Source organism: Chrysochloris asiatica, unplaced genomic scaffold (assembly GCF_000296735.1).
Source record: "Chrysochloris asiatica unplaced genomic scaffold, ChrAsi1.0 scaffold00011, whole genome shotgun sequence".
NCBI classification, from domain to species: domain Eukaryota; kingdom Metazoa; phylum Chordata; class Mammalia; order Afrosoricida; family Chrysochloridae; genus Chrysochloris; species Chrysochloris asiatica.
This window is the reverse complement of record NW_006408529.1, coordinates 34,061,917-34,086,984: the sequence shown is the minus strand read 5'-3', so window position 1 is coordinate 34,086,984 and position 25,068 is coordinate 34,061,917. Positions and strand designations below refer to the sequence as shown.

Below are 25,068 nucleotides of genomic sequence, written 5' to 3'. Positions count from 1 at the left end.
AGTTATAAAATGAAAAGGGAGAAACATGCTCAGCATTTATTAAGCTGAAAGAACTGAAGGAAAACAACGCAAGCTTCAACTTGATTACTGAAGGAGTCTATGGAAAAAATATCGAATGGTGCAGAAATCATCAAAAGAAGATGCGAGCTAGCCACCTCCATCCGCTGGCCTTGGGGCCGTGTCCCTGGGGCAGCACAGCCACCGAGGCCCTGAGCTTCTACCTGCAGGTGTCAGAGGCAAGGCTACGGGGCACAATCCAGTTTGGCCTCATGGTGGGGTTCAGGGCCAACTGGCGGGCTGGCCTCCTGCCCTCCCTGGTGTTGGTGGTGGTGCTGGTGGTGATCGCCATCCTCACCGTACACTACTGGAGCATCTCCTCCCACCATGTCCTGCTTCAGGAGGAGGTGGCAAAGCTGCAAGGCCACGGCCAGTGCACCAAGGTGGCCTGCGGATGCCTGGAGAAACGCAATTCGGACCTCCTGTTCTTAGTGGACTCACACAAGAAATAGATCACTAGAAGGAGGCCGACTATGGCTGTTTCAGCTGCTGGCTGCAGGCCAGGGAGGGCATGGAGAAGAGATGCAAGGATAACAAAGTTAAACTACAGAACAAAATATCAAATGGCAGGCATACATCATTTAAAGGAGCAACTTGCTGAGCTTCATCAGGAGTTTCTTTGACAAGAAGACCAGTTTCAAGACTATAGGAAGAATAATACTTACCTTGTGAAGAGGTTAGAATATGAGAGTTTTCAGTGTGGACAACAGATCAAAGAATTAAGAGCACAGCATGAAGAAAATATTTAAAAATTAGCAGACCAGTTTTTGCAAGAACAAAAGCAAGAGACCCACAAGATTCAGTCAAATAATGGAAATGAATTGGGTACAAATGATCATGAAGTACCTAAGAATGTCCCAAAAGTAGTTGAGAATGCTGAAGCTAAGAATGAACACCCCTCAAGCAATCATAATTCACACGGGAAAGAACAAATCAAGCAAGGCAGTGATGCAAAGATGACAGGAATAGAGGAGAATGACCTTGCAAAGCTGAAGATCTTCCCACTTCTTTAAAGAAGACCCCTATTTCAGTTTCTCAACATGAAAATCATCAAGCAACCTCCCACCTTCCAACTGGACAACCTCTCTCGCGAAATATGGCTCTAGATTCACACATAAACCACAATGGTAACCCTGGTACTTCAAATCCAATACCTTCCAATCCTCTTCAGCCTTTAATTCCAGGCCCAAATGTGGAGAGTGAACCCAGAATTCAAACAGATGTTCTAAAGCAGGTTACCAAGGATAGAGTTGGTGATTTCCATAAGTTGAAGTAAAGCCAGTTCTTTGATGAGAATTAATCTTCTGTTGATCCGCAGCATGGCTCTAAACTGGCAGTTATAATGGGGATGATGGTAACTTAGGTGAGTATGAGGCAGCCAAGCAGGCTGAGCTGGCTTACGATGAGGAAGAAGATGGTGATGGTGGAGAGGAAGACGTCCAAGATGATGAACAACCAGAACTTCAAACGGATCCTGCAGACTATGGAAAGCAATGTTTCAATGATGTCCTTTAAGTCCTAAAGGAAAACTTCAGAAAACCTAAAGTGCTGTAAAATGGAATAATTTCTACTTTATTGTTTATTGACTTTTGTTGTAAAGATCAGTTGTATCACTTGTAAAGATACACTGAGATAGACTTAAGTAAAATTTCTAATGAAAGAATGTGAAAAAAAAAAGTGATTCAGCTCAGAGTCTGGGACAAGATGGCAACGTAATCAGATGCACTGAGCCTACCCTTTGCAACAGATGGTGATCCTGGAACTCTGAGTATCGGAGGATCAACAGATAGGTAGATTGAGGGCTGACTGGAAGAAGAAGCTGAACAGGAACAATGAGAGAGATGAAAAAAATACGCAGAGCTTTTATGAGCAATTGTCAACGTAGTGGCCTAGAGGCACAGGGCATGGCTGGAGGGTGGTGGAAAGAGGGTGTAATTTGCCCATGATCCAGCGCCCTCCTTGTAGATGGGAGTGTGACCAGTTCCCACTCTCCCCAACCCAGTGGCCAGCTGCATCTCCTCCTGTGCAGCCTCTGCTCTGTCTGGGGTCGGGCACCAGGCACAGTGCCCCTACATCTGTGAGCATTGGAATCCATCCTGAAGTATGCTACATGAACAGTGAACAGAGAACTACCTATGTTTACACTTCCAGTCTCTACCACATCCACCAGGAGGCAGGTGGTGAGTCCCTGAAAGGCATCAGCTAAATATAAATACAACATCATAATGTCTCAGAGAAAACAGACAATTTCAGCTTGCATAAAGAAATAAGACAGAGTGACTCAAACAAATCAGCAAAATACAGTCAGAAAATACAACATCTGAAAAAAATAGAACGATCTAATAAGGAATTTAAAAGAACGTTAATTAGAGAACTTCAAAGGACTGAAAGAAAGAGAAAACTACAGGTGAAATGAGAGAAAACATAGGCAAAAGTTTGGGGGAAATTGGGAAATAAATTGGCAAAATAATTGAAAAATGGTAACATAAAAAAAAAACCCAAATGATTAATAAGAAGATGTCAGAAATACATAATACATTGAAAGGGCAAAGAAATTGAACTAGATCCATTTGGAAGGTCAAATTACTGAACTGGAAGAAAAATCTCTCAATGGCCATCTCCCAGAGTAACAACAGGAACAAAAATATCTGAACAAAGCCTAAGATTTATGTGGAACATGATAAAGAGGAATAACCTATATGTATAGGAATTCTAGAAAAAAAGAGACCAAAAAAAAAAAAAATCATAGAGCTTTTGAAAGAAAACTTCCCTAACATCTTGAAAGACAAGAAGATAGTTATTCAAGGATCTGAACATACTCCAAACAGGATAAACCCCAAAAGCAAACCACCAAGACATATTATAATCAAACTTTTCAAATCAAAGACAAGAAAAGAGCAGCTCAGGAAAATCAAAGCGTTACCTATAAAGGAAAACTGACAAGATTATGCTCTGATTTCTCAGAAGAAACCATGTAGGCAAAAAGACAATTTGTTGTCGTTAGGTGCCATAGAGTTGGTACTGACTCATAGTGACCTTATGCACAACAGAACGAAACACTGTCTGGTCCTAGGCCAGCCTCACAATCGTTGCTATGTTTGAACCCATTGCTGAGGCCACTGTGTAAATCCATCTCATTGGGGTTCTTCCTCTTTTTCTCTGATCCTCAACCTTACCGAACTTGATATCCTTCTCCAGGGACTGGTCACTCCCGATAATGTATCCAAAGTATGAGAGACTAAGTCTGGTCATCTTGGCTTCTAAGAAGCACTCCAGCTGTACTTCTTCCAACACAGATTGCTTTGTTATTTGGCAGTTCATGGTACTTTCATTATTCTATTCCAACACCATAACTCAAATGCATTAATTCTTCTAGGCCTTCCTTATTCACAGTCCAACTTTCACACACACATATGAGGTTATTAAAGATAACATGACTTTGGTCAGGCACACTGACATCTTTGCTCTTCAACACTTTAAAAAGATCTTGTGGAGAAGATTTGCCCAATGCAATATGTCATTGCATTTCTTAACTGCTGCTTACATGAGTGTTGATGGTTGATCTGAGAAAAATGAAGTCTTTGGAAACTTAAATCTTTTCTCTATTTATATGGATGTTATTTATTGGTCCCATGGTGAAGATTTTTGTTTTCTTTACATTGAGGTGTAACCTGTGTTGAAGATTGTGGTCTTTGATCTTCATCAGTAAGTATTTTAAGCCCTCTTCGCTTTCAGCAAGCAAGGTTGTATCATCAGCATATCGCAGATTGTTAATGAGTGTTCTACCAATCCTGATGCCATGTTTTTCATCATGTAATCTGGCTTTACGAATTATTTTCTCAACATACATATTGAATAAGAATCTTGAAAGAATACAATTCTGGTGCACACCTTTCCTAATTTTAAACCATTCAGTGTTCTCTTGTTCTATTCAAAGAACTGTTCTTGGTCTATGTATAGGTTCCAAATGATGACAATTAAGTATTCCAGAATACTCATTCTCCATAATGCTGTCCATAGTTTGTCATGATCCACAAAATTGAAAGCCTTTTTGTAGTCAATTAAGCACAGGTAAACATCTTTCTGATATTGTCTGCTTTTACCCAACATCCATCTCTCATCAGTAATGATATCACTTATTCCATGTCCTCTTCTGACTCCAGCTTGAACCTCTGGAAGTTCTCTGTTAGTGCATGGTTGCAGTTGTTTTTGAATGATTTTCAGCTGAATTTTAGTTGTGTGTGATATTAATGATATTGTCCAATGATTTCCATATTCCTTTGGGTCACCTCTCTTTGTAACAAATATGGATCTCTTCAAATCATTTGGCCAGGGAGTTGTCTTCCAAATTTCTTGGCATAGATGAGTGTCTACAGTGCCTCATCATTCTATTAAAATATTTAAATTTGTATTCCATCAATTCCCAATGCCTTGTTCTTTGCCAATGCCTTCAATGCACATTCTTCCTTCAGGATCAATGGCTCTTGATCATATACTACATCTTCAAATGGTTGAACACTGACCATTTCTTTTTGGTTTAGTGCTTTGTGTAGTCCTGCCATCTTCTTTTGATGCTTTCTGCATCATTCAATATTTTGCCCATGTTGTCATTGTTGTTGTTAAGTGCTGTTGAGTCATTTCCAACCCATAGCAACCATGTATAGGGTTTCCTAGGAGCAAGTGCTGAACTTGAACTGCCAACCTTGCAGTTCAAACAGCTTTGCAGTCAGGTGCAAATAACAAAAGCCAGTAACAAAAGTGGAGTCTTGGATTTTTTTCTTCAGTTCCCTCACCTTGAGAAATGCTGAGCATGTTCCTCCCTTTTGGTTTTCTAATTCCAAGTCTTTGCATATTTTATTATAATATATGACTTTGTCTTCTTGAGCTACCTTTTGAAATTTTCTTTTCTACTCATTAACTCCTCATTTCTGCCATTTGTTTTAATATATCTGTACTGGAGAGCAAATTTCAGAGTCTCTTCTGACATCTATTTTGATATTTTCCTTCTTTCTTGTACTCTTAATGAACTTTTGCTTTCTTCCTGTATGATGTTCTTGATGTCATCTCACAGTTCTTCTGGTCTTCAGTCTTTAGTGTCTAATGCATCACATATGCTCTTCAGATGATCCCAAAATTCAAGTGAGAAATGTTCAAGGTCATATTTGGCTCTTGTGTACTTGTTTTCATTTTCTTCAGCTTCAGCCTGAATTTGCATATGAGCAATTGATGGTCTGTTTCACAGTCTTCCCCTAGCCTTGATTAGGCTAATGATATGGAGCTTTCCACTGTCCCTTTCTACAAATGTAGTCAATTTGATTTCTGTGTTCTGTCTGGTGAGGTCCATGTGTGTAGTCGTCCTTTATGTTTTTTTTAAAAAAAAGGTATTTGCAGTGCAGACATCATTGGTCTTGCAAAGTTCTATCATATGATCTCCAGAATAATTTCTATCACCAAGGTCATTATTTTCTAACCACTATCTTTCTTCTTTGTTTCCAACCTTTGCATTCTAATTGCCAGTAATTAACAATCATCTTTATTGCATGTTTGATCAATTTCAGACTGAAGAAGTTGGTAGAATTCTTCAATTTTATCATCACTTGCATTAGTGGTTGGTGTGTTATTTGAATAGTGGTAATAGCTGGTCTTCCTTGCAGGTGTATAGATATTATCCTATTATAGACAGCATTGTCTTCAAGACAGGTCTTGATATGTTCTTTTTGATGATGAATGCAATGCCATTCCTCTTCAGTTTGTCATTCCCAGCATAGTAGACCATGTGGCGGCAAAATTCAAAATAGCAAATACCAGTCCATTTCAGCTCACTAATGCCTAAGATATCAATGCTCATGCATTCTATTTCATTTTAAACCTAGGCCTACTTCTCTGATTCTAACTCATAGGCTCTTTCCACCATGTTGCAGAGCCAGCTTAGGCATCAGGAGCCAAGAAACAGATGGGGCTCTGTTAGAGGGTGAGGACCCTCTGTTAGAGGGTGAAGTAGGTCAATTGATATTTGCTATGGAGGTGAGCTACAAAGCTACATGGTGAGGAGCATAGACCCAGGCTGCATCCAGTTGTCAGCTCAGAGACCCAGCTAGAACCTTAAGTTCTCTGAATTTCTACTTCTTCTAAAATGAAGATTATAATATCTACACACAAGATAGTTGTGAGGTCCAGAGGTGATGCAAATAGTTTGACCTCAACTCAGCAGCGCCACATTAGAAAGGCCTGAGGATCTGTTTCTGTAAAGATTACAATGTAGACAATCCTATTGGGCAGTTGGAAGGCATTCAAAATATAACTGGAGAAGAATTGCCTCCTCAAAAAGTAGAGTCAACTTTAATAATGTGAATGGAGTAAAGCTTTCCAGACCTTCATTTGCTGACAGGGCATATAACTCAAAATGAGAAAAACAGCTGCCAACAAAGACTGTACATATGGACCTCACCAGATGGACTATAAAGGAGTCATATTGACTACATGTTCAGAAGATACAATGGAGAAGCTAAATATAATCAGCCAAAACAAGACAGGGACAAACTGTGGAACCAACCATCAATTGCTCATATGCAAGCTTAGGCTGAAGCTGAAGAAAATTAAAATAAATTCAAGAAAGACAAATATGACCTTGAATACATCTCACCTGGATTTAGAGACCATACATTAGATAATAGTGACCAAAGACCAGAAGAGTTGTGGGATGATATCAAGAACATCATACAGAAAGAAAGCAAAAAGTTATTAAAAAGACAGGAAAGAAATAAAAGACCAAAATGTATGTCAGAAGAGACTCTGGAACTTGCTTTTGAATGTAGAGAAGCTAAAGCAACAGCAAGAAATGAAGAAGTGAAAGAGTTAAACAGAAATTTCAAAGGGCACCTCAAAAGCATTATAATGAAATGTGCAAAGACCTGCAGTTAGAAAACCAAAAGGGGAGAGAACACACTCAGCATTTCTCAAGGTGAAAAATCTGAAGAAAAGATTCAAGTCTAAGGTTGCATTATTGAAGGATTCCATGGGTAAAATACTGACTGATGCAAGAAGCATCCAAAGAAGATGGAAGGAATACACAGAGTCATTGTATCAAACACAATTGAGTGGTCGATCATTTCAAGAGGTACCACATGATCAGGAGCCAACAGTATTGAAGGAAGAAGACCAAACTGCACTGAAGGCATTGGTGAAAAAACAAGACTCCAGGAATTGATAGAATACCAATAAAAATGTTTCAACAAACTGAAGCGGTGATGGAAGTGCTTACTGATCTATGCCAAGAAATTTGGAAGATAGGCACTTGCCAATTGATTGGAAAAGATTCTCCATATTTGTGCCCATTTCAAAGTAATGGAAGGCAGAAATCACTGAACAACAATTAATAATTGACTTACACATGCAAGTCAAATTTTACTGAAGATAATTCAAAAGTTGTTGCAGCAGTGCACTGAGTAGAAGCTGCCAGAAATCTGAACCAGATTAAGAAGAGGATGTGGAATGTGGGATATCATTACTGATGTCAGATGGATCTTGACTAAAAGCAGAAAACACCAGAAAGATATTTACTTGCGCATTATTGACTATGCAAAGGCATTCACCTGTGTGAATCATAACAAACTATGGATAACATTGCAAAGAATGGGTATTCCAGAACAATTAATTGTGCTCATGCAGAATCTGTACATAGACCCTGAGGCTGTCTTTTGACTAGAATGAGGACATAAATGGTTTAATATTAATAAAAGGTTTCATCCTTTCACCATATTTATATGCTAAGCAAATATTCCTAGAAACTAAATTATATGAAGAAGAATGTGGCATCAACATTGGAGGAAGATTCACTAATAACCTGTGATATGCAGATGACACAACCTTGCTCACTGGAAGACAAGAGACTTGAAACACTTTCTTATGAAGATCAGAGACTATAGTCTTTAGTATTGATTGCATCTCAATATAAAGAAAATGGAAATTCTTAGAACTGGACCAATAAATAGCTTCATGATAAATGGAGAAAAGATTGAAGTTGTCAAAGACTTCATTTTATTTGTATCCACAATCATTGCTCACAGAAGTAGCAGTCAAGAAATCAAACAATGTATTGCATTAGGCAAATCTGCTGCAAAAGGCTTCTTTTAAGTGTTAAAGAGCAAAGATGTCAATTGTAAGACTAAGGTGCACCTGTTCCAAGTCAGGTTTTGTATAGTTCATTATAAGACTTTACTTTGTCCTCTGGAGCTGCCCTTTGAATTTTTGTATTCAGTTCTTTTACTTCATCATTTCTTCCATTTTCTGTAACTACTCTACATTTAAAAACAGATTTCAGAGTTCTTGTGACATTCACTTTGGTCTTTTCTTTCTTATCTGTCTTTTTAATGACCTTTTGATTTCTTTATGTATGATGCTCTTGATATCATCCCACAGCTCTTCTGGTCTATGGTCATCAGTGTTCAATGCATCAACTCCATTTGAGATGGTCTCTAATGCAGGTGGGATGCATTCAAGCTTGCATTTTGGCACTCATGGACTCACTTTCATTTTATTCAGCCTCCGTCGGAATGTATATGTAAGCAAATTGTGGTGTATTCCACAGGTGACCCCTGGCTTTGTTTTGGCTGATGATGAACGTCTCCATCATCTCTTTCCACAGATGTAGTCAATTTGATTCCTGTGTATTCCAACTAGTAAGAACCACTTGTATACTTACTGTTATGTTGAAGAAAAAAAACCAAAAAAACCCGGTATTTGCAATGAAGAAGTCATTGATCTTGCAAAATTCTATCATTTGATCTCCAGCGTTGTTTCTATCACCAAAGCTGTTTTTCCAACTATCAATCCTTTTTCTGTTTCCAACTTTCACATTCCAGTTACTAGTATCAATGCATCTTGATTGCATATTGTATTACTTTCAGACTGAAGAAATTGGCTGTTGTTAAAATACCTTTGAGTTGGTTCTGACTCATAGCAATCCTGTATAGGGTTTCTGAGAAGTGGCTGGTAAGTTCGAACCGCTGACCTTGAGGTTCAAACAGACCTTGGCATCCCATGCTTATCCTACAGTGCCACGCCAGCTAGAAATTTTCAGTTCTTTTTCATCATTGGCTTCAGGTCTGGAAAGGAATTTACCCTCATGGTCCAATTTTCAGCCAAGCAGTAGACAGGTATATAGAGGGACCAGCAACATTTGTAAAGTATGCTCACCATGAAATGAACTACCATTCAAAATGGAAAGATCAACATTTTTCTAAGGACAAAGTAAGAATGGGTGGGGAAGTGGCTGGAATAAAAATAGGAATCACCGGGAAGAAGTAGGATAACTGTTGTTGCATGGAGGGGATTGCAATCTTTGAGTCGAAACAAAATGAATGACTGTAAAACTGATAATCTTGTCTGTAAACCTTCAGTCAATTCACAATAAAAAATTAAGAAAAAAGAGATTAGTTCTGGTGCAGTGCTGTAGATAAATACTGGAATGTTAACCACAAGGTCAATGGTTCAAACCCACTAGATGCTCCTTGGAAACTATACAGTGTCATTATGAATTGGAACCAACTCAACATCACTTAACAACAGCAACTATATAAGAGACCAGATTTTATCCAGTCCTGATACTTAACATTATAGGTGAACAATATCCAGAAATCTGGTAGTGGGTTCCTTGGCTAAAAATTGAGAAAGTAGGGAGCACCACAAACCTCAGTTACAGGAAAACAAAAATGCAGGTCAGGAATCTGGAACTGGGACACTGAGGTTTAAGCAGAGACAGATTGAATGATAAATGGTCTCCTTACTAATGCTCAGCAACCTGTTTCCTTACTTTAGATTCAAATTTAGAGTCAGTGCAAGCCAGAGGATGAACCTCATGTTTGCTTGCCATTCAATAGCATCAGGGACTCAACCTTCCCTGTATTCTCTGGCTTTCCTAGTGGAAACTCTTTCTCTCATCCCCTCAGTGCACTAAGTCTTTACAGGTGTACATTTTTGTTTGATACTAAGGAGCTCTGGTAGCATAGTTGTTACGAATCGGGCTGCGAACCACAAGGTCAGCAGTTCGAAACTACCAGCTGTTCCGCGGGAGAAAGATGAGGCATTCTGCTCCTGTACAGATTTACAGCCTTGGAAACGCTGTATAGGGTCGCTATGGGTTGGAACCGACTTGAAGGCACTTAACAACAACAAGTCATTAGAGTTTTACTTCAGAACAGCTGATACATGTATCCATGTAAAATGCTATTTCAATTTTCACTTGAGAAATTAAGGCTGTGTGCTGGCGGCCAAGAGACTGGATTCCAAAATGTGCCTTTGGTTGTTTAAACAATTATATATCCCTTTATGGTTTTTTTTTTTTTTTTTTTTTTTTGGGAGGGGAGGGGGGGGGGGGGAGGGTTGTACACCAAGAGGGAAAAGAAAGAGGGGGCATTTTCTTGATAAAAGAAACAACCTATGATGGTTTTGGGGGGTAAAGGAAATGATGCATGTGCTTGAGGGTAGACACACATTGACATGGGTGACGGGGCAGACTACACAATGGGAGGAAGGTTGACAGAGGTAAGACACAGGGAGGAATGAAGTGGTTAAAGTGAATAGAGGTAAATGCTGTTAACTGTTGGTATATGGAGGGGATTGCAACCATGTAATGAAGCAAAGTATATGATTTGTTGTATGTAAAACTGATAATCTGCTCTGTAAGCTTTCATTCAATTCCCAATAACAAGTTAAAAAGAAAAAAATTGTATCACAAATATTCCCTTATCTCTAAACTAGGTTAAATGATGCCCTTGATGTACTCTCATTGTATGCTGTGCCTACTTTTCATAATCCTTGCAACAAAAGTAAATAGTTGTTTTCTAATGATGTGTATTTTGTGTATCTCTCCAGTGAAGATAGGAATCACGTCTGCCTTATTTATTCGCTTATCCCCATTACTGAGTACATGCCTGGCACATGGTGGGAATTCACAAATATCAAATGAATGAATACATAAGTCACATCTAAAGTCGGTACTCTACTTTAAGACTAAGATTTATCTACAAGGTCTTACATAACCTTACAGGTTTAAAGGTTTACCATCTGTTCTTCTCCATTTACATAACCAGCTTGGGATCAAGTATCTACCTTTCACTTCCAGTCTTTTGACCCTATCTGATCTTCTTAAAGGTCACTTCCCTCACCCACTATGCTGATGTCTTTTCCATTTTCTTGTCTTTGGAGTCTAATATGTTTTATTTCTATTCGCTGACTTCTGATATGGACCAAGTTATCTTATTTAAAGGAGTCCTGGTGTAGCATTGTAGGATAAACAGTGGACCATAAGATCAGTTTGAACTGCAAAGTTAATGATCCAAGCCCACCAGCAGCTCCTCAGAAATCCTAAACAGGGTTGCTATGGAGTCAGAAATGACTGGATGGCACTTACCAACAACAATCTTATTTAGAGGACTGTGTGTCAGTGGCATCACTAGGGATATGTGAGGGGGATGGGATGTACAGACGGTACTGGGCAATGTTGACAGAGGTTGTTGTTGTTGTTAAGTGCCATCGAGTTGGTTCTGACCCATAGCGACCCTGTATAGGGTTTCCGAGGAGTAGCTGGTGAGCTTGAACCACCAGCCTTGCAGTTCAAATGGCTTTGTAGTCTGGTGCATTAGCCCACAGCCCTGCACAAGAGGAGGTAACACCAAAATGACTGTGTACAAAATTTTTGTGCAGTGTTTCAGCAGAAATGTATTACTTTTAATGGTGCCGCAGGATAATACACTGGATCACAAGGTCAATTTGAACCACAAGCTCAGTAGTTCAAACACACCAGCTGCTTCTTGCAAACCCTCTACAGGGTTGCTATGAATAGGAACCGACTCAAAGGCACTTAACAACAACAACATTGTTATAACGCCAAAAAACATTTTTTATAAGTTCAATTTACATGTATCAATATACATACAAGACGAAAACTCTATGCTAATCGACATTTTGAACGTTCTAATGTACTCATGGCAAAGTTGTCCAATTACCCAATTACAATGATGCTTCAAATCACATGGTTTTGTCTGCACATACCACAAGCACATGCTGGTTTTGTTGTTGTTGCTGTCAGTGGTTTTATAGTTGCTGATTTTGTCAAATGTTCTGGTGGTGTTTTAGCTACAATATTGTGGTAAGTAGTATTTGTGAACCTTTATCAATCAACTTTTTGAGAATTAAGTATTACTCAAAGGAAAAGGAGAAAAAATTTAAAAGGCTTGCTTCTGCAACTAATAATGTTGTACTGTAATGTAGAAAGATATCGCAAAACAATTTTGTTGTTAGTATTCATATAAACTAAGAATAAGGAGCTCTGGAAGCATAATGGTTACGAATGGGCTGTTGATCTCACGGTCAGCAATTCGAAACTACCAGCTGTTCCGTGGGAGAAAGATGAGGCTTTCTGCTTCCGTAAAGATTTACAGCATCAGAAACCCTGTACAGGGTCGCTATGAGTCGGAACCGACTCCACGGCACATAACAACAACAACAATCTAAGAATTGCTACACTTTGACAATTTACAACTCTATTTATCATATATGAGCCAACGAATAAAGTCGATAATAAACATTACTGAGGATTCTGTATGGTCTAGTACAGAAGGGGTCTAGGGGGGAGGTGCATGTAGCACCATAAGTTATAATACTGGCTGACACCCACCCTAGTGACACTCCTGCTGTGGATGCTGCTTCTCTCTGTTTTAGTTCTGTCTAGTCAGTGTGGCACTGTAGGATAAGCACCTAAACCACAAGATTCGCGGTTTAAACTCACCTTAGAAACCCTGTTCAGGATTGCTCTGAGTCAGAACTGACTCCACAGCACTGAACAACAACAACAAAAACAAATCAGTGATGTTCCTGCAGTCTGAGGCCAATAATGTGGGATTGTCTCTTTTCTTTGAATACTTTGTGAACTTTTATCAAGCCTTATTACCTAAGCTCTCCTGCTACCCTGGCCTCATTGATAAGTGTGATATGGTCTGGGGATTCACCTCACTCATATTAAATGCAAACAGTTAAGCGTTGAAGTTAAAACATAAGTGTTAAAGCCAAGATGATATAACATAGTCATGTTGAGTAGGAATTCAGCATTTTTTTACATTGTGACACGGAAAATTCAAGACTTCTGCCTTCTTTGAAATTCATAGAGATTTTTAAGGGAGGAGCTATTTTACAGTAGAGTGAAGGAGGGAAGATTGAGTGATACTTAAAACAAGAGCATCAAAAGAAGAAATTTTATTTTAAGCATAAGTAAGCGGTCAAGAGACACAGTCTGGTGGTATGTAGATGAACAAGTGACTTCACTTTTATGGACTGCTGTTCTCAGATTAAAAAGGAAGGCAAATTCTAAATGTTATTCTCTAGAACTTTGCGTTTCTCAGAAGGAAGTTCTTTATAGGAATACTAAGAATTTTGTGGACAACAAACAGCATAAATGAGTTCTGTTGTTGCTGTAGGATAAGCACTGGACAGCTAACAGTTCCATCCTCGTCCTTGAGAGAAAGAGGAGGAAACCCTATACAAGGTAGCTATGACTTGGAATTGCCTCCATGACACTGGATTTGCTGGGTTTTTCTCTTTTTTTTTGTTTGGCTCTAGCTTTAGCATGATCAGAATTCTGTATTAATTTGTTCACAAGTCAACTTGAATTTACATTTGTCCCTTTGACAAAAGAAGTATTGGTTTTTTATATTTTTTAAATTATCAAGAGACTAATGCATCAGCATGGTTCACAAAGCAATCTGAAAACAAAAGGAACAGCTTATGATTCTAGCAAACTTGCAGTAAGTTATTCATTCTTTGGTATTTGGTTTGACATTTATTTTTGTTTTCAGTCAAATTGATTTAAATATCATTTGCCCCAAAATGCACCAAAGGGTAATTGCATTGACTGGTTTGGGTCCACTCAGCTATTACTTCATAATTCATCTTTCACAGCAAAACTTTGCTTGTCAACCGACCAGGAGGGCTGAGTTTGAATCTTAGTCACCCCCTTAAAAGCAAGTGCAGAGCCTAATTTATATGTAACAGAAGCAAACCACAAGATTAGAGGAAATACTTGATAAAGGATAAATGATTGATTTTGGACTATCTGTTCAAGAGGCTGTATGTTGAGAGATAGAGAAATGGAGTGGTGAATTGTATTATATTAAAAATGAATCATAATACAAATCAATCAATTCTCACAAAATTGTTTATTTCCATTGAGAAATCTCCCTGATCGATTATACTTTGGACTCATAAACCAAATGCCATCGAGTAAATTTCAACTCAGCAAACCTGTAAGACTGTCATGGTGGAAAATTTCTCAGTGCAACTTTCCTGGTCATTTTTTCACCAGTGCAATTTTCAATTTGCTTAAAGTTTCTTCCTAATAAGTTCCTGTGATCATCCTGTTTCCTTTAGTAGTATCTATCATGATAACCCATTTAGAATCCCCCAAACAGCCTCCATAACCTTCTGAGATGACTTCTCTGTCTTGGATTTAACTGGCCCAGCAGATCCTCTCAGAGGTCACTATGTTTATTGGACTTTATTTTGAAAGCACCCTAACAAGATTAAGACAAGCGTGTTACTAAGAGATCTTGTCTGCATCCGTCTACTGATCACAGAGACATGCTTGTTTGGAATGTTGTTGTTATGTGCCATGGAGTCATTTCTGACCCATAGCAACCCTGTACAGGGTTTCCGAGGCTGTAAATCTTTATGGGAGCAGAAAGCCTCATGGAACAGCTGGTAGTTTAGAACTGCTGACCTTGAGATTTTCAGCCCAATTTGTAACCACTACACTACCAGAGCTCCTTTGTTTGGAATAAGCAGGTACATAAATGAATTGGAACCCTAGTTGTTTCTAAGTAGAACTCTAGTAGCAGTACCTTTTTACTTACCTGCATATATATGGAATCTTAGCATGGTGCTATAGGATAGCGACCTCAAGGTCAGTTTGAAATGCAAAGTTGGAAGCTCAAACTCATCAGATGCGTCTCTGAAATACTATACAGGTTTACTATGAGTTGGAACCAACTAGATGGCACTTAACAGTAACATATAGATATGTGTGTGTATGTTGTTGGGAGTGCAGTAAGTACTAGACTGTGAACCACAAGAGTGGTGGTTTGAGCCCACCAGCCACTCCACAGGCGAAAGATGAGGCTTTATGCTCCAGCAAAGATATACAGCCTCAGAAACACAATACAAGGTCTCTATGAGTCAAAACTGACTCATTGACACTTAACAACAACAAATATAATATAAATTATTTTTAGATAGATAGATAGATAAAGTACTGGTGCAGGATCAGCACTGGGTCGCAAGGTCAGTTTAAACTGCAAAGTCAGCAGTTCAAACTCACAAGCCACTTCTCAGAAACCCTATCCAGGGTCACTATGAGTTAGAACCAATTCAGCATCACTTACTAACAACAACTTAACATGGACTGCCAGAATAGCAAACAAATATATACATAGGTTGTTGTTGTTAGATGTCATCAAGTCGATACTGACTATACACAACAGAATGATATGTATGCCTATATATAACTTTAAAAACTTGACAACAAAAATATAAATAACCCAGACAAAATATGGGCAAAGAACTTGAACAGATATTTCGCCAAGGAAGATATTCAAGTGACCAACAAACACACAAAAAATGTGCATTATCATTGGTCACTTGTTGATGTTGTTGTAAGGTGCCATTGAATAGGTTCCAGTCACAGTGACCCTGTGCACAATGGAATAAAACACTTCCAGGTCCTGCGCCATTGTCATAATTATTACACTTCAGCCCATTTCTGTTGTCACTATGCCAATCCATCTGTTTGGCAGTTTTCTTCTTTTTCACTGACTGTCCATTTACCAAACATGATTTCCTCCTCCAGGGACTGGTCCCTCCTGATATAATATGTTTGAAGTGTAAGAAACAAATTCTCACCATTCTGACTTCTAAGGAGCATTCTTGTTGTACTTCTTCTAAAACAGATTTGTTTGTTCTTCTGGCAGTCCATGGTACTTTCAATATTCTTCTCCAAAATCACAGGTCAAATGCATCAATTCTTATACAGTCTTCTGTATTCATTGTGTAATGTTCACATGCATATGAGGCTATTGAAAATATCATAGCTTGGGTCAGGCCCACCTTAGTCCTCAAACTGACATTTTTGCTCTTCAATACTTTAAAGAGAGCCTGCATAGCAGATTTGCCTAATGTAATATGCTGTTTGATATCTTGACTGGAGTTTCCATGAGTATTAATTGTGAATTCTAGCAAAAGGAAGTCTTTGACAACTTCAGTCTTTTCTACATTTATCATGGTGCTTATTGGTCCTCTTGTGAGGACTTTTGTTTTCTTTAAATAGAGGTGCAACCCATATTGAAGACTGTGGTCTTTGATCTTCGTCAGTATTTTTAAATCCTTTTCACTTCTAGAAACCAAGATTCTATCATCTGCATATGACAAGTTGTTAATGAGTCTTCCTCCAATCCTGATGTCATGTTCTTCTTCATATAATCCAGTTTCTCAAATTATTTGCTCAGTATACAGACTGACTAAATACGGTGAAAGAATATAACCCTGGCCAACACCTTTCTTGATTTTTAACCATTCAGTGTCCATTGTTCTGTTTCTTTCTTTCTTTTTTTGACTGTCTTTTGGTCCAGACCCAGAAGGCTTCACTGGCAAAAATTCATCGAAGAGTTGTCACCAATTCTACTCAAATTATGCCAGAAGAGAGGAGGCTGGAAAACTCCCTAATACATTTTATAAAGCAAGTATAACCCTCATACCAAAACCAGGGAAGGACATAACTAAAAAAGAAAATTATAGACCAATATCCTTCATGAACGTAGTTGCAAAAATTCTTAACAAATTCAAGGCCAACAGAATCCAGCACCACATCATGATCAAGTGGGATTTAGATGAGGGATGCAAGGACGGTTCAACATTAGAAAAACGATCAATATAATCCACAATATAAAAAAGAAAAAAGAAAAGAACCACGTGATCATATTGATTGATGCAGAAAAGGGCATTTGACAAAATCGAACATCCATTCCTGATAAAAACACTCAACAAAGAATTGAAGGGAAATTCCTCAACATAATCAAGAGCATGTATACAAAACCAACAGCCTACATCACTCTCAATGGAGAGAAAGTGAAAGCCTTCCCTCTGAAAACAGGAACAAGACAAGGATGCCCTTTGTCACCACTCCTGTTCAACTTTATGCTGGAAGTCTTAGCAAGAGCTACACGGCAAGACAGGGAAATAAAAGGCATCCAAATTAACAAAGAGGAAGTAAAACTCTTTCTATTTGCAGATGATATGATTCTATATAGAGAAAACACCAAAACTCAGTAAAAAGCTACTAGACCTCATTGGCAGATTCAGCAAAGTTGCAGGATATAAGATCAACATGCAAAAATCAGTTCCATTCCTCTATACCAAAAAAGACAGTACTGAAATGCACATTAGGAAAGCAATACCATTTACAATAGCCACCCAAAGGATGAAATATCTAAATAAATAAATTCAACCAGAGAAACAAAGGACCTATACACAGAAAACTCCAAAACACTACTACAAGAAACCAAGAGACCTACACAAATGGAAGAATGTAGCATGCTCCTGGATAGGAAGACTTAACATTGTGAAAATGTAAATACTGCCCAAAGAAATTTAGACATATAATGCAATCCCAATCGTGATTCCAACAACATTCTTAAAAGAGATGGAAAAAACAATTACAAACTTTATATGGAAAGGAAAGAGACCCAGGATAAGCACAGCACTACTTAAGATGAAGAACAAGGTTGGAAACCCCTCACTTCCTGACTTCAAAATGTATTACACAGCTACAGTGGTCAAACAGCTTGGTACTGGTACAATGAAAGATACATTGATCAATTGAACAGAATCGAGAATCCAGAAATTAACCCATCCACATAGAGCCAACTGATTTTTGACAAAGTACCTAAATATATCGCATGGGGAGGGGATAATTTCTTAAACAGACGGTGCTGGCAGAACAGGTAAGTAATATGCAAAAGACTGAAACAAGACCTTCGCTTCATGCCTTATACAAAAATCAACTCAGCATGGATTAAAGACCTAAATATAAATCCCAAAATTATGAAGACTATCAATGAAAAAATCAGGACAAATGTAAGGGCTCTAATTCAGGGAATACACAGACTACCAAACATTTTGAAAACTACACAAACAAAAGTACACAAAATAGATGATTGGGACATACAAAAAATTAAAAATTTATGTGCATCAAAATACTTCACTAGAAGAGTAAAAAGGGAACCCACAGAATGGGAAAAAAAATCTTGCAGCGACACATCAGACTAGGGACTCATTTCTAAAATATATAGGAAACTACAACAACTCTATAAGAAAAAGACAAATAATGCAATTTAAAAATGGGCACAGGACATGAACAGACATTTCACCAAGGAGGAGTTCAGGACAGCCAACAGTCTTATGAAGAAATGTTCACGATCACTAGCCATTAGAGAGATGCAAATCAAAACAACAATGAGATATCATCTCACACCAGCAATAGCAGCAAAGATCAAAAAAGTAGAGGACAATAAATGCTGGCAAGTGTGTGGAGAGACTGGGACACTCCTGCATTGCTGGTGGAATTGCAAAGTGTTCCAACCTCTCTGGAAAGCAATATGGCGCTTCCTCAGAAGGTTGGAAATAGAAATACCTTATGATCCAGCAATTCCTCTACTTGGTATTCACCCACAAGACAAACGAGCCATAACATGAGTAGATATATGGACACCAATGTTCATAGCAGCACTATTTACAATAGCAAAAAAATGGAAACAGCCTAAGTGCCCATCAACTGAAGAATGGATAAACAAACTGTGGTACATACACACAATGGAATATTATGCTACCTTGAAGAACAACAAAGAAGCTGTAAGCTATCACATAACATGGATGAAACTTGAGGACATTATGCTGAGTGAAATTAGTCAGTTACAAAAGGAGAAATATTGCATAAAACTACTGTAAAAGACTAAGAAAAAGAACTCATACTAAAGTGGGGGAGGGGGATCCTTTGTTGTTTACTAGAATATGGGGGGTGGTGTGAGGGGAAGGTGAAGCACAGGGAATAAACACAGGATAGTTTGGATACTGGTGAGGGGGGCAATACACAAGAAGGGGGAGGGGAATGGAATAACAAGGTGGATTGAAAAACAGTTAGGCAGGTTTGCTTGGGCTAAGTGGGACAAAGGTAAATAATGATGTATGTACAACCTTGGAAAAACAGGGATCTGGGATACAGGGATTGAGACATGGTTGGAATGAGCAAAAGCAGGGAAATAATGTTAAGATGTTTGGCTGTCTTTTGAATCTTGGTTTCCCTGGAAGACCATTATAAAATAGGTACTTAAGGGGGAGAGAAAGGAATAACCAGAAATATCACCACAGAAAGTTTCTAAGTCCGTCTTCTGCCTATAACTGATTGGAATACCTAAAATGGGGCTACAACATGCCCAGTGAAGGAGGCTTCCTCTGCATTACATTAGACCATAGATGGAATCCTGAACCCCATCTAGAATTTTCTGAGGTGGGAAATTTCCACTGGAAAGTAGAAGCAGACCAGTCTAGAATGGCTAGAAGAACAGAAGATACTTCTTGAAAGAAAGACCAACAGGAAAAATACAAAACAATAGCATCAATCTGACTGACTACTACAAGAACAAGCAAGGTGCTCCCTAGGAGACATCATGGCAAGTGGTTGGGTCCCCTCAGGGCAAACCCCTTTCCAAGCCTGAGACTCAATAGGAATACACGAGCCTATACATTCTCTTGACTGGTGACCACTTTGGTCACCAATAAGGGGAAGTGAGGGAAAAATAGCAATGAAACTGTGAGCTAAGTCCAACCATGTTCAATAGACTCCTGTGAACCCAGGTGGAGATCTGGTTGTCCAGCAGTTTAGCAAGACCTGGGGACTCCTAGGCCCAGAGTCAGTAACATAGCCACAGAGGACTAGAGTGGAGAATAAAACGTCCAGGTGATAAGAAGAGAGGGCATATGCACAAGAACACCCACACTTACAGATAATACCCACTTGACCTCGCTTTAATGGCTGGATGATCGGAGCTCACCTAAAAGAAGAAAGAAGAGGAAAAAAGAGTAATCTGATTCAACTTGATGAACTTGACCTACACATATGGATGCAGTAGCTCAAAAAAGGGAACAAATCTTTACAGGGAGGATCATTCCCTCCCCTTCAATACACAGGGTAGACAGGGATGGGCAACTTGCACACTGGCTACCCAAAATGGGAGGGGGGTGGCCTACAAAGGCAAGAAGTGACTGGCTTACAAGCTCTCAAGAAGGAGCCTAGATTCAGAGGGCATGGAGGAAGGTAGAATCTCCACTGAGTAGTATCAAATCTGTCTGGGCGGGACTGATGAAAAGATATGGGGATAGCACTCATGTGGTACAATAGTGAATAATTATTATCAGGACTGACTGTGAGGGTTGGGAATGTAAAGGTAGACATTTTGTAGCAATAGGAGGGGAGTGGTTGACTTTGCAGTCCAGTAGAAGAGGTCCCTGGGACCATCAAGGGAAAGAAAGGAGTGCAGGACCCTACCCAGAGAAACAGTGACACCAGAGATGGAGGCAGGTGGAGAGATGGAGCGGCTGGGTACTGTAGACACAGAGAGGGAGTTGGGTTGTGTGCTGATAACCAAGGGGCAGGCTTGCAGGGTATACCCTTTGGTTGGTTGATGATGCATAGAGGGGATTGTAACCATGGCAATGTAACTATAAGATAGGATGAATGTAAAGCTAATGTTCTTCCATGTAAACTATCACATAATTCACACAAAAAAACATTTTTAAAAAAGAAACTATTAAAACAGGTCCAACTAGAAAGTCCATACGGCTCAGGGGGCATTTGCTCCCTGACCAGATAGCCACAGTCACCCTGTGGGCACTTCCCTATTATAAAATAGCTCACAAGAGAAGAACCCAATAGCTTTGTAAACTTTGGTATTTGAAAACAATAGACTTTAGTCATTTATAAATTTCAGTTATAGGGAACCAGACTAGTCTCAGAAATGCCTTTAAATAAAGTGCATTAACCACAAAGCGGGAGGTTCAAACCCTCTAGCAGCTTTTGGGAAACCCAATACAGGGTTGCTATGAGTCAGAACCAACTTGACACTTCACAGCACTTAACAACAACAAGAACAACCTCATATGTGGAGTCCTGGTGTGGTGCTATAGGATAAGCACTAGACCACTAGGTTGGTTTGAACTGAAAGGTTGGCAGTTCAAACTCACCAGATACTCCTCATAAATCCTAGACAGAGACAGAGTTATTATGAATTGGAACTGACTTGAAGGCACGTAACAGTAACAAGTGTTATATATAGGGATTAAAATCCTAGGGTCTACGAGCTGTGCTATGTGTATTGTTTGTTTAAATTAGACTTCCCTTGTCTTAAAATACTCTCTGCTGGAGGCCAGCAGTAAGGAAGCTGGGTGTTTTAAAATGACAAAAGAAACATAGTTTGTCCAGCATGGAGGAGACAAAGACAGTCGGTAGGGCAGATACACATTTTTCTCCATGATGGCTGGATGGCATCAAGCCTTTTCAGCTGGGGTCACAAATCAGAGCACTCCATGTAGCTTTTGTGCTTGCAAAAGTGAGTGTCCTGCTGCAAAGCTACTAAAAGAGGCATTTCACAGTGCCTGTTCCACCTCCCCACATATACATACCTAAGATAGCTCTGGTAGCGTAGTGGTTACGAATCGGGCTGCGAACCTTAAGGCCAGCAGTTTGAAATTACCAGCAGCTCAGTGGGAGAAAGATGAGGTGTTCTGCTCCCATAAAGATTTACAGCCTCAGAAACCTCATACAGGGTCGCTATGGGTCGGAACCGACTTGACAGCACTTAACAACAACATCAACAAGGTCAAGTTCAAGGCCCACCTTACCTAACAGTGTCTTCCCTTGACCACATGGGTCCTTCCTGGTCTCTCCTTCCTCTGAAATCTGTTCATGATATTATCTGGATCATTCATATGGCAATTGCCATACTGTTTGACATTGTTAACTCTGATTCCCTTGTCAGCTGATGAGAGGGTTCCTGCACTGCACACATTGTATTGTTGTTAAGTGCAGCTGAGTCTGTTTTGCTCACAGTGACCCTCTGTAGGGTTTCTGAGGAACAAATGGTGGGTATGAACTGCTGATTTTGTGGTTCACAGTCCAGTGCTAATCCTACAGTGCTAGAAGTCTTTTATATCCCCATCGCAAAGAGAGGCCTTGAACATAGCATGACCTCAATAAATATATAACTAATTCATTCATTGAGCAAATATTTATTGATCGCTTACTATTGTGTCAGCTACGCAAAAACTTTGCCCTCTCAGACAATATTGACAAATAAGCAGTCATTAAAGACAAACAAGTACAACTTAGAGTACACTAGATAAGTGCTCAGGGGAGAAATGGTAGCATATGAAATGTGGGCAATGGGGGAGAGCTTGACATTTTAGATGGCGTGATCATAGAGAAGGTAATTTCTGAGTAAAGACCTGAGCAAGTCAAAGAGCAAGTCATGCTGACATCTGGGTGAAACACATTTTAGGCAGAGAGAAGAGTAAGTGCAAAGGACCTGAAGAGGCCAGTGAGCTGGAGCAAAGGGCAGTAAGAGTAAGTCATAGATGAGGTCAGAGAGAGGACAAGGAGCCCCAATGGGCTTTGAGTGAGTGTGATGAGAAGACAGGGGAGTGTCTGAACAGAGAAGTGACATGTTCTGACTCATCTTAATGGAATCAGTCTGTCACCCAGAGAACAGACAATAAAGGAGCAGGCACAGCGTCAGGGAAGTCCAGTAGGAGGCTCCTGAACTTGTTTAGGTGAGAGCTGAAGGCTTGGACAAAGGCCATGGCAGGAAGCGTGGTGAGAAGTAGTAGAAATCTAGATTTACTTTGAAGCTAGTGTTAAAAGAATGTGCTGTAGGGCGGGAAGGAGGAATTGAGGATGACCCCAGTGTTTTGGCCTGGTCAACCAAAAAAGGAGCTACCAGTAAGAGGGGAAAGGATATGGGAGGGGCAGTTTGGGCAGTTGGTCTTGTGAATAACAGGAACACAGTTCCTAACTGGTTAAACTTGAAATGCCTTGGTTAAACTTCCAAGTGGAGAATGAGTAGTCAGTTAGATATACAAAAGTTCACCTGTTGATGATGTTAAACAGACAGTATTTTAAACAAAGCATCTGGATGAAATCACCGAGGACATAAGTGTTTCACAGAGGTGAAAAGAGACTCCAAAGATCCCTAGCTCCTTGTGCCTTCCCCAACACTCTTGATGTTGTTTTTAAGTGCCATCTAGTTGATTCCGACCCATAGCGACCCTGTATAGTTTCCAAGGAGCAGCTGGTGAGCTTGAACCACGACCTTGCAGTTTAAAGGGCTTTGCAGTCTGGCGCATTAATCCACAGCGCCACACCAGGACCCCGTTTAGGAAACACAAATTCTGATTTTTCAAAAACTCTACCAATGTTGTGGTTCAGCGGGTTATGTGCTGGGCTGCTGATCAAAATGTCAGTGATTCAGACCCACCAGCTGTTCTGTAGGAGAAAGACTAGGCAGTCTATTCCATACAGACACCCCATGGGACAGTTTTAATCTGTGCTATCGGGGCACTATGAGTTAAAATCTACTCGATGGCAAGTGTTTGTGGTGGGGTGCTTTAAGATGTGCTTGGACAAGTCCACTCCTTGGAATATAAAGAAATGGGAAGGCAATCCAGCAGCTGAATGGCAAAAGCCATAGAGAGAAACAAACGCAGCAAATCCCTAAATTATTGCAGCTCAGTGCTAAATTGCCCGTGGCTAGGTAGTTAGGTTTATATTTTGTTTGGTTTGTGACATTCTCATTTGGGAAGATACAGAAAAATAACTAGAAAACAAACCTTTATGAGAATTTTAGAACAAAACTACCTTCTAGGTAATATCCATCTGCTTTTGACATTTTTTATCCCTATCCTAAGAATTAATGACTAGAATGAATTCAGGAAGGTATAAAGTCTGGGCTAAGCCAATAAAGGTTCTGTTTCATTCTCTGAGCTTTGCTTTATTATACATGTAGGGAACCTGGTGGTTCCATAGGATAAGCACTGGGCTTTGAATCACAAGTTCGGTGGTTCCAGCCCATCTGCTGCTTTGTGTGAGAACGATGAGGCTTTCTGCTCCCACAAAGATTTACAAGCCTCAAAACCTTATCAGGGTCGCTATGAGTTGGACCTGACTATGGGTCAGAACTGACTCTACAGAACTTGACAACAATACATTCCACTGACAGAGTGGTAGAACAGTGCTAAGACTGCAACCTTAGAAATATGAGTCCCACCCAGCTCCAGCTCTGTATATCCAGGGGACTTCAAATAGTTTGTAGAAAAATGGAATTAAAAAATAACAAAAAAATTTTCCATTAACATTTTTTGAAGCCCCCATATATATGGTGATTTGTTGTTGTTGTGAAGTGCTGTCGAGTCGATTCCGACCCATAGCGACCTTGTATAGGGTTTCCAAGGAGCAGCTGGTGAGCTTGAACCACTGACCTTGCAGTTCAAATGACTTTATATGGTGATGGTGGTGGTTATGTGCCATTGAGTTGGTTCCGACTCATAATGACCTTGCATAGAGTTTCTGAGGCTAAAAATCGTTATGGGAGCAGAAAGCCGCATCTTTCTCCCGAGGAATGGCTGGTAGTTTCGAGCTGCTGACCAACTCATAACCTCTAAACTACCAGAGCTCCTTCCCACATGTATACCTGCATATATATACATACGCATGGAATGCTGGTGTGGTGCTGTGGGTTAATGAGCTGGACTGCAAGGTCAGTTTGAACTGCAAGGTGACAGTTAAACTCACCAGCTGCTCCTCAGAAAACCGATACAGGGTCGCTATGGTTGGAAGTGAATAGATGGCACTTAACAACAACA

The 25,068-nt window shown here is 39.6% G+C and overlaps 2 pseudogenes; one reads left to right on the top strand and one right to left on the bottom strand.

Annotated features, from left to right (window-relative positions):
- The first annotated feature begins 269 nt into the window (after window positions 1-269).
- On the top strand, window positions 270-1,572 carry LOC102841905 (annotated as a pseudogene).
- A 172-nt stretch (window positions 1,573-1,744) lies between these two features.
- The window catches only part of LOC102826184, a 121,296-nt pseudogene continuing 97,972 nt past the window's right edge, over window positions 1,745-25,068 (bottom strand).